Source organism: Mauremys reevesii, linkage group 11 (assembly GCF_016161935.1).
Source record: "Mauremys reevesii isolate NIE-2019 linkage group 11, ASM1616193v1, whole genome shotgun sequence".
Classification (NCBI taxonomy): domain Eukaryota; kingdom Metazoa; phylum Chordata; order Testudines; family Geoemydidae; genus Mauremys; species Mauremys reevesii.
The window spans coordinates 45,456,557-45,467,206 of NC_052633.1; the positions used below are offsets into that span (position 1 = coordinate 45,456,557).

At 41.4% G+C, this 10,650-nt stretch overlaps 1 long non-coding RNA gene across 1 annotated transcript; it reads right to left on the reverse strand.

The window, feature by feature from the left end:
• Nucleotides 1-7,005: 7,005 nt before the first annotated feature.
• LOC120375093 lies at nt 7,006-8,067 on the reverse strand. Its single transcript, XR_005586431.1, has 2 exons — nt 7,989-8,067; nt 7,006-7,259 (listed from the first exon to the last, which is right to left on the reverse strand). It is a non-coding gene; the product is annotated as an uncharacterized LOC120375093 (long non-coding RNA).
• Nucleotides 8,068-10,650: the final 2,583 nt, after the last annotated feature.

Genomic DNA, 10,650 nt, shown 5'->3' on the forward strand with positions numbered 1-10,650 from the left:
CTGTACCTTTTGTCGTCTCTTATGCCAACAGGAGCCACCAATTTATCAGCACAGCTTCAGTTAGGCTCAGATCTCTTGCTAGCAAAAGTGACAATGCAAGGAACCATAAAGAAACAGCAATGTGACATACATGCCAGCAGCATAGAGTTTTTAATAAATGTAGGAACTTCTGAGTCAGGAAGTTCTCTAATTACTGCTTGAAGGATGACTTTTCATGGGTGGGAAAGAATGACAAACATTGTCATCAACAGGTACATTCCGTAGTGTAGACAAGGCTTAAAGTGGGTTACAATAAATCAATTGTGTGGGGTGAATTTCACCCCATGCAAAGGGCCTGCACAAGGCCTATGCACCATTTAAAACTTCACAATCAGGTGTGAGAAGGTAAAGATGCTGCAGTCTGTAAAGACTACAAAGTCCCAGCTAGATACCTGGCCACTAGGGTGAATCAAAGGGGAAGAGGGAAGTCTTTGGGGAAATTATTGCCTTGTGTTTTTTACTTGATTTGCATTTGTGATTGTTTGGTGGATAATAATCAAGCCTTGAGGAAAAGGCCTTACAATAATGCGGGGGCTGGAGCTTTATTTCCATTCCTTGACTGATAAAACCACACAGCAGATTAAATGGGATTTACCTGGTGCAAAGGCTTTGGAGTGGCCTGCTGCCAGGAAGTGAATGTCATCCTGGTAGCACTTTAAATTGCTTCAGTTAGGAATCCAACCCATTTTCCATTGTCACCCATGTTTTTTTTTCATATGCTTCTGACTGTATGAAAAATGCTGTCATTTTCCAGGGTTGGCTTCTTCCAAAAGGTAAACTATTTGGAAAAACTTTAAAAAAACAAACAAACAAACAAAAACCCTTCAGCCATTTGATTCAGAGGAGAATTTAAAAAGAAAAAAGTACTGCCCCCCCTTCTCTAAACATTTTTCTTTAAAGCAACCCAAGAGGAAACATCAGCTGAAAATATTTGTACACACTGTCGATTAATCACAGTTAACTCACATGATTAACTCAAAAAAAATTAACTGCCATTAAAAAGATTAATCGCACGGTTAAACAATAAAATACCAATTGAAATTTATTAAATATTTTTGGATGTTTTTCTCCACTTTCAAATATATTGATTTCTATTACAACACAGAATAAAGTGTACAGCGCTCACTTTATTACTGTATTTATTACAAATATTTGCACTGTAAAAATGATTGAAGAAATAGCATTTTTCAGTTCACTGCATACAAGTACTGTAGTGCAATCTCTATTGTGAAAATGTAACTTACAAATGTAGATTTTTTTTTCATTACATAACTGCACTCAAAAACAAAACCATGTAAAACTTTGGAGCCTACAAGTCCACTCAGTCCTACTTCTTGTTCAGCCAATCGCTAGGACAAACAAGTTTGTTTGCATTTATGGGAGATACTGCTGCCTGCTTCTTATTTACAATATCACCTGAAAGTGAGAACAGGCGTTTGCATGGCACTTTTGTAGACTACATTGCAAGGTATTCACGTGCCAGATATGCTAAACCTTCGTATGCCCCTTCATACTTCCGCCACCATTCCTGAGGACATGCTTCCATGCTGATGATGTTTTTTTTTTTTAAAGTGCATTAATTAACTTTGTGACTGAACTCCTTGGGAGAGAATTGTATGTTCCCTGCTCTGTTTTACCTGCATTCTGCCATATATTTCATGTTATAGCAGTCTCAGATGATGACGCAGCACGTTTGATTTACGAACACCGCAGATCTGACAAAATGCAAAGAAGGTACCAATGTGAGATTCCTAAAAATAGCTACAACACTCGATCCAAGGCTTAAGAATCTATAGTGCCATCCAAAATCTGAGAGGGACGAGGTGTGGAGCATGCTTTCAGAAGTCTTAAAAGAGCAGAAACTACAGACCCCGAACCACCAAAAAAGAAAATCAACCTTCTGCTTGTGGTGTCTGACTCAGACATAGGGGCTAACTCCATGGGTGCTCCGCGGCTGGAGCACCCATGGGGAAAAATTGGTGGGTGCAGCCAAGCTCCCTGCCCCACCTACCTGCACCAGCTCACCTCCGCTTGCCTCCTCCCCTGAGTGTGCCGCGTCCCTGCTTCTCCTCCCAGCGCTTGCTGCCAAAAAACAGCTGTTTCATGGTGTTACACGCTCTGGGAGGGAGTGGGGAGGAGCGGGAACATGGCACACTCAGGGGAGGAGGTGGGGAAGAGGCAGGCCGGGGTGGGGATTTGGGGAAGGGGTTGGAATGGGGGTGGAGTCAGGGGTGGTGGGGGTCGAACACCCACCAGCGCCAGGAGAAGTTGGTGCCCAGGGACTCAGATGATGAAAATGAACATGCATCGGTCTGCTGTTTTGGATCGTTATTGAGCAGAACCCATCAGCATGGACCCATGTCCTCTGGAATGGTGGTTGATGCATGAAGGGACATATGAATCTTTAGCACATCTGGCACCTAAATATCTTGCGATGCCAGTTACAACAGTGTCATGCCAACGCCTGTTCTCACTTTCAGGTGACATTTTAAACAAGAAGCCGGCAGCATTATCTCCTGCAAATATAAACAAACTTGTTTGTTTGAGCAATTGGCTGAACAAGGACTGAGTGGACTTGTAGGCGCTAAAGTTTTCAGTTATTTTTTTACACAAGTCGACATTTGTACATTCAACTTTTAATGATAAAGAGACTGCACTACAGTACTTGTATGAGTGAATTGAAAATAATATTTCTTTTTTACAGTACAAATATTTTTAATAAAGTGAGCTGTGTATACTTTTTATTCTGTGTTGTAATTGAAATCAATATATTTAAAAAATATAGAAAACATTCACAAATATTTAAATAAATGGTATTCTATTGTTTAACAGTGCGATTAATCATGATTGTTTTTTTTTTAATTGCTTGACAGCCCTAGTACATACTCTTCCTGATTTCATTGGTTTGGATATACTTTCCTGGGGGTTATTAGACTAAACATTTATAGTGATACACCTGTACCTCGATATAACGCTGTCCTCGGGAGCCAAAAAATCTTACGGTGTTATAAGTGAAACCATGTTATATCGAACTTGCTTTGATCCACTGGAGTGTGCAGCCCCCCGCCACCCTCCAAGCACTGCTTTACCGTGTTATATCCGAATTCATGTTATATCGGGGTAGAGGTGTATCTGAAAGTCAGATAATGCTACTTCTCTACATACTGAGTATTAGTATGTCTTCTGAATCATTCATTTCCTCAGTCCTTTTAAAAACTGTCTTAACATGAAAAGTCTATTTCTTTAGAATCTGAGTGCTTACTGCTTTTTTTTCTCTATTTGACTGCAACCAAGACATCAAGCTTACTGGCAATTGTTTATGTTGGCAGATGGTCAAAAAGAAATCTGTATTACTTTGAAAATGCAGGGGTCGGGAAACTTGAGTCACAGCACAGGGCTTTTCAGGATTGTTCTTGAAGGACTGGTGATTTCCATCCTCAGCTGTCCTCTGTAAGGCTTGTATTGGTGAAAATGGTGAAATAACTTTCATGGCTCCTTAGCTGCTGATAGTATTTATAAAAGCAATCAGCCGCTGTATATGGTTGGTCTCTTATATAATCTTTTGTAAGACTCAAGTGTTTGCCTTTAGTTCTTATTATCTTCTCTAAGGAGTCTAATGAGAGGGGGAGTTCCCCTACAAAGTACTTTTGCCACTTTTCTGATTTTCTTTTAATTACACTCAGTTGTCCCATCTTAAGGGCACTAGAACTTTGAGTATTGTGATACAGTACTAGGCTTTTTAATGCTATGGACTTCCTCTGACTCTAGCTGATTTTGGGGAGTGGCTCTCACACAGCCTCCCTCTGTAGGCAGGAGAAGCAATGGCTCCCTCTTAGCCCTGGTCTACACAATGAGTTTAGATCGAATTTAGCAGCATTAGATCAATTTTAACCCTGCACCCATCCACACAACAAAGCCATTTTTGTCAACTTAAAGGGCTCTTAAAAGTGATTTCTGTACTCCTCCTCAAATAGAGGATTAGCACAGAAATCTACCTTGCTGAGTCGAATTTGGGGTAGTGTGGACGCAATTCGACAGTATTGGCCTCTGGGAGCTATCCCAGAGTGCTCCATTGTGACCACTCTGGACAGCACTCTCAACTCAAATGCACCAGCCAGGTAGACAGGAAAAGTCCCGTGAACTTTTGAATTTCATTTCCTGTTTGGCCAGCGTGGCAAGCTCAGAGGTGACAGTGCAGATCTCATCAGTAGAGGTGATCATGGAGTCCCAGAATCACAAAAGAACTCCAGCATGGACTGAACGGGAGGTAATGGATCTGATCGCTGTATGGGGAGAGAAACCTGTGCTATCAGAACTCCACTCCACCCCTGAGGACTGCCCAAGCAACAGAAAGCTGGCATTCAATAAGTTTTTTGAAGTGCAGTGTGGCCTTGTCCTTCCCTACTCCACCCGGTGTGTCCCTCCTCCCCCACCCCTCCCAGGCTACCTTGGCAGTTATCCTCCCATTTGTGTGACAAATTAATAAAGAATGCATGAATTAGAAAACAATGACTCTATTGCCTCTGCAAGTGGTGATCGAAGGTGGGAGGGGAGGGCGGTTGGTTTACAGGGAAGTAGAGTGAACCAAGGGGGTGGGTTTTCATCAAGGAGAAACAAACAGAACTTTCACACCGTAGCCTGGCCAGTCATTAAACTGGTTTTCAAAGCTTCTCTGATGCACAGCGCACCCTGCTGTGCTCTTCTAACCGCCCTGGTATCTGGCTACACGTAATCAGCGGCCAGGCGATTTGCCTCAACCTCCCACCCCACCCTAAATGTCTTCCCCCTTACTCTCACAGATATTGTGGAGCACACAGCAAGCAGTAATAACGATGAGAATATTGGTTTCACTGAGGTTTAACAGTCAGTAAACTGCACCAGCGAGCTTTTAAACAGCCAAATGCACATTCTACCACCATTCTGCTCTTGCTCAGCCTATAATTGAACTGCTCCTTACTACTGTCCAGGCTCCTTGAGCCATGGGAGCAAGGGGCAGGCTGGGGTAGGTGCACCCACGCGGTGCTGTTGGCTGGGAGAGCAGCCTGAAGCAGAAGCCTCCAGCTTGCATGTATTCCAGGCAGGACTGAATCTCCATGAGACAAAACTTAAAGAAGAGAATGACCTAGAGTCACTCCCATTTATGTCCAGGTGCTCCTGACTGACCTCACTGAGGTTGGCCAGGAGCACCCAGGAGATGAAAGCTAGCAGTCATACTGCACCATCTGCTGCCGCGAAGGCAAGGAGCTGCTGCTGTGTAGCAATGCAGTACCGCATCTGCCAGCAGCACCCAGGAGACATACGGTGAGTTGAGTGGGCTCTATGCTTGTCGTGGTATATCATCTGCATGGGTAACCTAGGAAAAAAGGCAAGAAACAATTGTTTGCCTTTCCTTTCATGGAGGGAGGGGGGGCCTGATGACATGTACCCAAAATCACCTGCAACAATATTTTTGCCCCATCAGGCATTGGGAGCTCAACCCAGAATTCCAATGGGCAGCAGAGACTGCAGAAACTGTGGGATAGCTATTCACAGTGCAATGCTCTGAAAGTCAACACTAGCCTCGGTAATGTGGATGCACTCCAACTTAATGCGCTTAGTGGGGACACATGCAATGGACTGTATAAAATCAATTTCTAAAAAATTGACTTCTATAAAATTGACCTAATTTCGTAGTGTTGCATACCCTTACTGAATATTTGGCTGCTAGATTAGTCAGCTGTAGGGTCTGCAAGGGAAGAAATTCTCCCCATTGATTGCAATAATCTGCATAGTTCCTCCTGACCTCAGCCTGCTAACTCTAGCTTCTCCTCCCTTCTCATTAGGGCATAGGAAGGCCCAATAGAAAACACCTCATGGCTCCCAGAGAATTGATGGGTTCCAGAAATCTTGCCCCCAGCCCCTATGCAGGGAAACCATACGTGTATCAACTGCATCCAGCCGTCCCTCAGCCCAATGCAGGTGAGCAGAATTTACCCCAGTATCTATAGATACTGTCTGTAGTAAGATCAGAATTTGGTTTGTATACTGAATACATGCAACTGCTAGTGGAGTTACATGTGTGACAGACACATTTTAATTAATACAGGGCAAATGCTATAACTGACAAAATGCTAATTGTATAGACAGATTCATTTGTATCCCAAATTCAAAAAGCAAAAACATATTCTGTCTTGGCTGTAGCTGCTATAAAGCCTTTATATTCTTATTTTAGCATTTATTTGAAACACTTTCAATTCAATGTTACCAAACTAGTCAATGGGCCAGTTCATGAATTATATTAAGGCCCTTTTATTCTATTCTGACAGGGTAAAGTGGATGGAAATAGCCCCCTCTGTAAAACTAATTATCAACCCTCTTGTCATCACTGGCATAGACAATGGATATGGGGTGTTGCTAGAGTAGACTGCAGAATGGCTATTCTCTGCTTCCCAGGACTATGAAAGCAGAGTGAATTACAGCAGTCCTGAGGCTGCTCTAAATTACCCAGAGAACTAGGTAGGGCCCTGCATGAGAGCTTCGTGAAACTTCTGTAACAAAGCTCAGAGCCAGGTGAAATTCACTTGTTTTCAGCCAAAGGCTGTACCTCTCCCCAGGTTTGCCTTAATGTTCGCTGAGGTCCATGTACTTTCAAAAGAAGTTTCAGGCGAAAGAAGCTGAATTTTGAACTACCATGGGATGGATTTAGGGCTGATCTCCTTCCTTCCTCGAGGTATAGAGAATTATCAGTTGTGTTTGAAGCTATATGCTAGTTGGTGATTTTGCTTTGACATTTTGTGTTCATTTGAATCCAAACCTCTGTAAGAACTAAGCTAGATGAAACAATACAGACTAACACCTTGCAAACCAAAGCCACTGTCTTTCCATAGCTGTACTTGCAAGTGTTATAAAGAATGGCAAAATAATTCATCAGGCTGGTTTCCCAGCTCTTATTCACACAAGAAGTCATTGGTAATAATTTTAACTTCCTGAAAGTTGTCACACAACATGTATTTATTCTTTAGATGAAGAAGGAAGAGAACAATATGATCAATGGAATTAGAGATTTTGCATAATTAGTAGGGGTGGGGGAAACAAGCACAAAAAACATGCACACACTTCGTCTGGCACAACTTCAGTCTTCTTATTCACCAGCTGCTAAGTCATTTTCATATCCCTTGCTGCTTTCTCCAAGTGAAAACACACCTGTTCCTTCAGTATTGTACCCATTCATTGTTGGCTCTCTGTAAGCAAGAAATGTAAGAGCATTTTGACTTGCATCACAGAGCTGTCATGATAGAGCTATTTAATGGGGCTGTAGCCATATTAACTGCTGATTCCCTTTAGCTGTGTCCACAGCTATAGCTCATTCAATGTGTGAGTAGCAGTATATGTGCTAACTGGCATGCTCTCATATTTATTCTAGTGATACCATGCTGAGACCATTAGAAAATACAGTCCAGGTTATCCTGGTTTGGCCAGTATTGCTGCACACTTCCCAATAGCCCTCTACCTACACAGCAGTTATAAACTACATGTCCACCACATCTCCTGGTCTGAGAAGGGCAGGCAGAGCTGTAGAGGTAGAGCCTAGCAACACAGACTTACTGAATTGCAGCCTATGTTGCAGGTGGAAGAGCAGGTCAAAGGAGCCTAGCTGAAAGCGATGTACCAGAGTAGGGATAATGGCAGGAAAGACCAAAAGTATAGTAGTAAGGAAGTAGTGATGAAAACATAGGATGACTATGAGGTGAAAAGTGCAATGGGATAGGATGAGAGAAGAGTAGCAAGTCATGAGTTTGTGCCTGATCATACCCTACTGTAGGAAAATTCGAAGAGGAGACTAAAGAGGCAGAAACTATCAATTGGTTGCTCTCATTGAGAAATTCTCATTCTTTCCATTGGAGGCCAGGGATTTACACACATGGCTGTGGGCCCTGCTTGCAAGATCTGGTAAATCCCCATTAACCTACACACATCCTGCAGGATCAGTGGGGAGGTGGGGTTATCTGCATGGAAATTCTGGGTCTCTGGTGCTGCTCCCATTCCACATGCGCACCTTGCAGTGGAGCCACACTGACAAAGCTTCTGTAGCATATCAGGAACAGATCAATGGTTAGCTACAATCAATGACTGGAAACTTTTCAGGAGAGGAAACAATTTGCTTGATTGTTGCCTGCTACCAACACTAGTCTGCTACAGTCAGTCTTAAAAGAGGCACTATCATCTAAGTACTGATTAATAATACTTTGTAGCACTTATATAGCACTTCACAGACATTAGTTAATTCTCAGAATACCTGACCAAGCTAAGTATTCCAACTTTACAAATAAGAAATTGAAGCACAGAGAGGCTAAGTAATTTGCCAAAGGCCACACTGCAAGTCTTGGTAGAATTGGAATTGGAGCACAGGAGTTTCTATCTCTCAATTCTATGCTTACACCAATGGTCTGTGGTTTCTCTTATTTACCATGTGACATCAGCACTTTTATTTGGTTACAATCCAGCATCCATAGGTTTCTTTTATTCTAGTAAATTGCCTTTTTTTTACCAGTGTGTCTCAAGTGGCTACATACTCTTCACCATCCTTGATAGGATTTTTCTACATTGTTTTGGTTTTTGTTTTTTTTAATTCCAGTATGTATTCTTCCCATCTGGCTAGTCCATCACTCTTCTTAATTAGTAAAATGCCATCCTGTTAGATTCTCTCCTGCCGGGAAGTCATTCGGCTACCAAATCATTTCTTCACCTCCATCATATATTTTAACATTTTAAAACAGCAAAACTGTAACATTCTTCTTTAACAGGAAAAAGTGAAATCAACTACAGCAATGCTAATTAAGTATAGTTGAGCATTAGCTTGAATTTAAAACAGTCCTCCTGAGATTTCAGAGCATGTACCCAAAGTACAATAAAATATGTAGCTACACTCCTTTTCAATTAACATTCATTTATTTGGGAACAAGAAAAGAAGCAACAAACAGGCACAACCTGTTCCTTGCTCCTTTTCTCACTACTATTTATGTTCTGCCCAGCAACACCAGACTGCTTTTTCTGCCTGCAGTCCAAAAAGAGCTCCTTCTTGTGTCTGGGGAATACCAAGGTAGTTACAACATCAGTATATTTCCCTTTCTTGAGCCTTAAACATGTTTTTTCCATTATAAAGCCACTTAAAGACAAAATATTGGCTATTAAATTGTAAGCCTTATGTTGAATGTATTACAAAAATGTCATTATTTTGCTTCTATCTAACAATGACACCAAGTGAAATGCCAACCATTTCTGATTACTGAATGACTTGACTTTAGTTATTGATATGGTGAAGAAAGAAAACTTAAGATAGTCACATACTACCAGAATGATGTCTTTTTAAATGTAAAATTAACTCTTTATTAATTTTATAATATAATCATAATATAGCAATCATATGGAGACATATTCCACTTGTTTGTAAGCAGTCAGAAAACAGAGGAAGGAAGCGAAAACTTAAACTACAAACTTGTGTGAGAAAGTCACATTTAATAAATAAGGATTGATTCAATGCGAAATGAATCTAGAGATTTATAGAAATGAATAGAGAGAATTTCCGTTTGTCAAGAATTTTTTTTAGCTGTCCTAGCAGAGATGTAGTTCTACTAAATTCTATATGACTTTTATAAGGAAGTTCTTTAAAATAAAATACAATATAATGAAACATTGTTAAGTGTATAAATATCTACAGGTATAGTGCTACATAGTCTTAAAATAGTATGTAAATGCCCTAATATCAAAATAAACACACTGAAGTAAACAAGTTGTGTGGAGAAGAAGGAAGCACATTTCTGTTAATCACAAAAAGGCTGATTCTGCCACACTTATTTGTAAGGAGTGTTACTTTACTCCCCACGCAGCCCTGAGACCAACTGCCTGAATCAGATACCACTCACTCTCTTTGACAGACAGATTTAGGCTATGGCATTGGGAGACATGTAGAGAGCCAAGGCCACTATGCTCCCTCCCTTGCTATGGAGCTTCTGGGGAGTCCTCTGTGTCAATAACGTGTGAACAGAATTGTGTGTGAATTCAAGGACATAGCCCAGCAGAAAAGGAGTTGGAACTAGGGAACAGACAATCTACATGCAGACTGTCATGACAGGTTCAGCATTAACTCACCTTCTTCATTTTAACTCCCACTGGAGGAGTCAGAAGTTTCAGGTGCCACTTGGGGAGCTGTAGCATTGTGGTAAAAGAGCAAAACTCCGCTTCTAGCACTGTGGCCTTACAGAGAGGCCAGCACTTAAATCCATAGACTGAGACCTGTGGGGCTTCATTCAGCAGCGTCCTGCAGCAATCTAGCTTACATAACATTGTGACTGTTCTTTCGGACTGAGAGCCAGATCCATTCCTGATACATGAGTACAGCATGACCAATATTTTAGTACATAGGAGCAATAGTATGAACCGATTGATGCATGTGGCTAGTCTCTGTTCATCACTGTCTCTTTGGATAGCATGTTGCCTCCTCAAATGTTTGTCAGACTGGTGGCCCAGGGCATGCATGCCTGGAAAATATACTCTTATTTGGGCATTTTGAATAACACAGCACATCTCATTAGTAATAAGTAACTTCTTTTGACAGAACAACATAAGACTTAT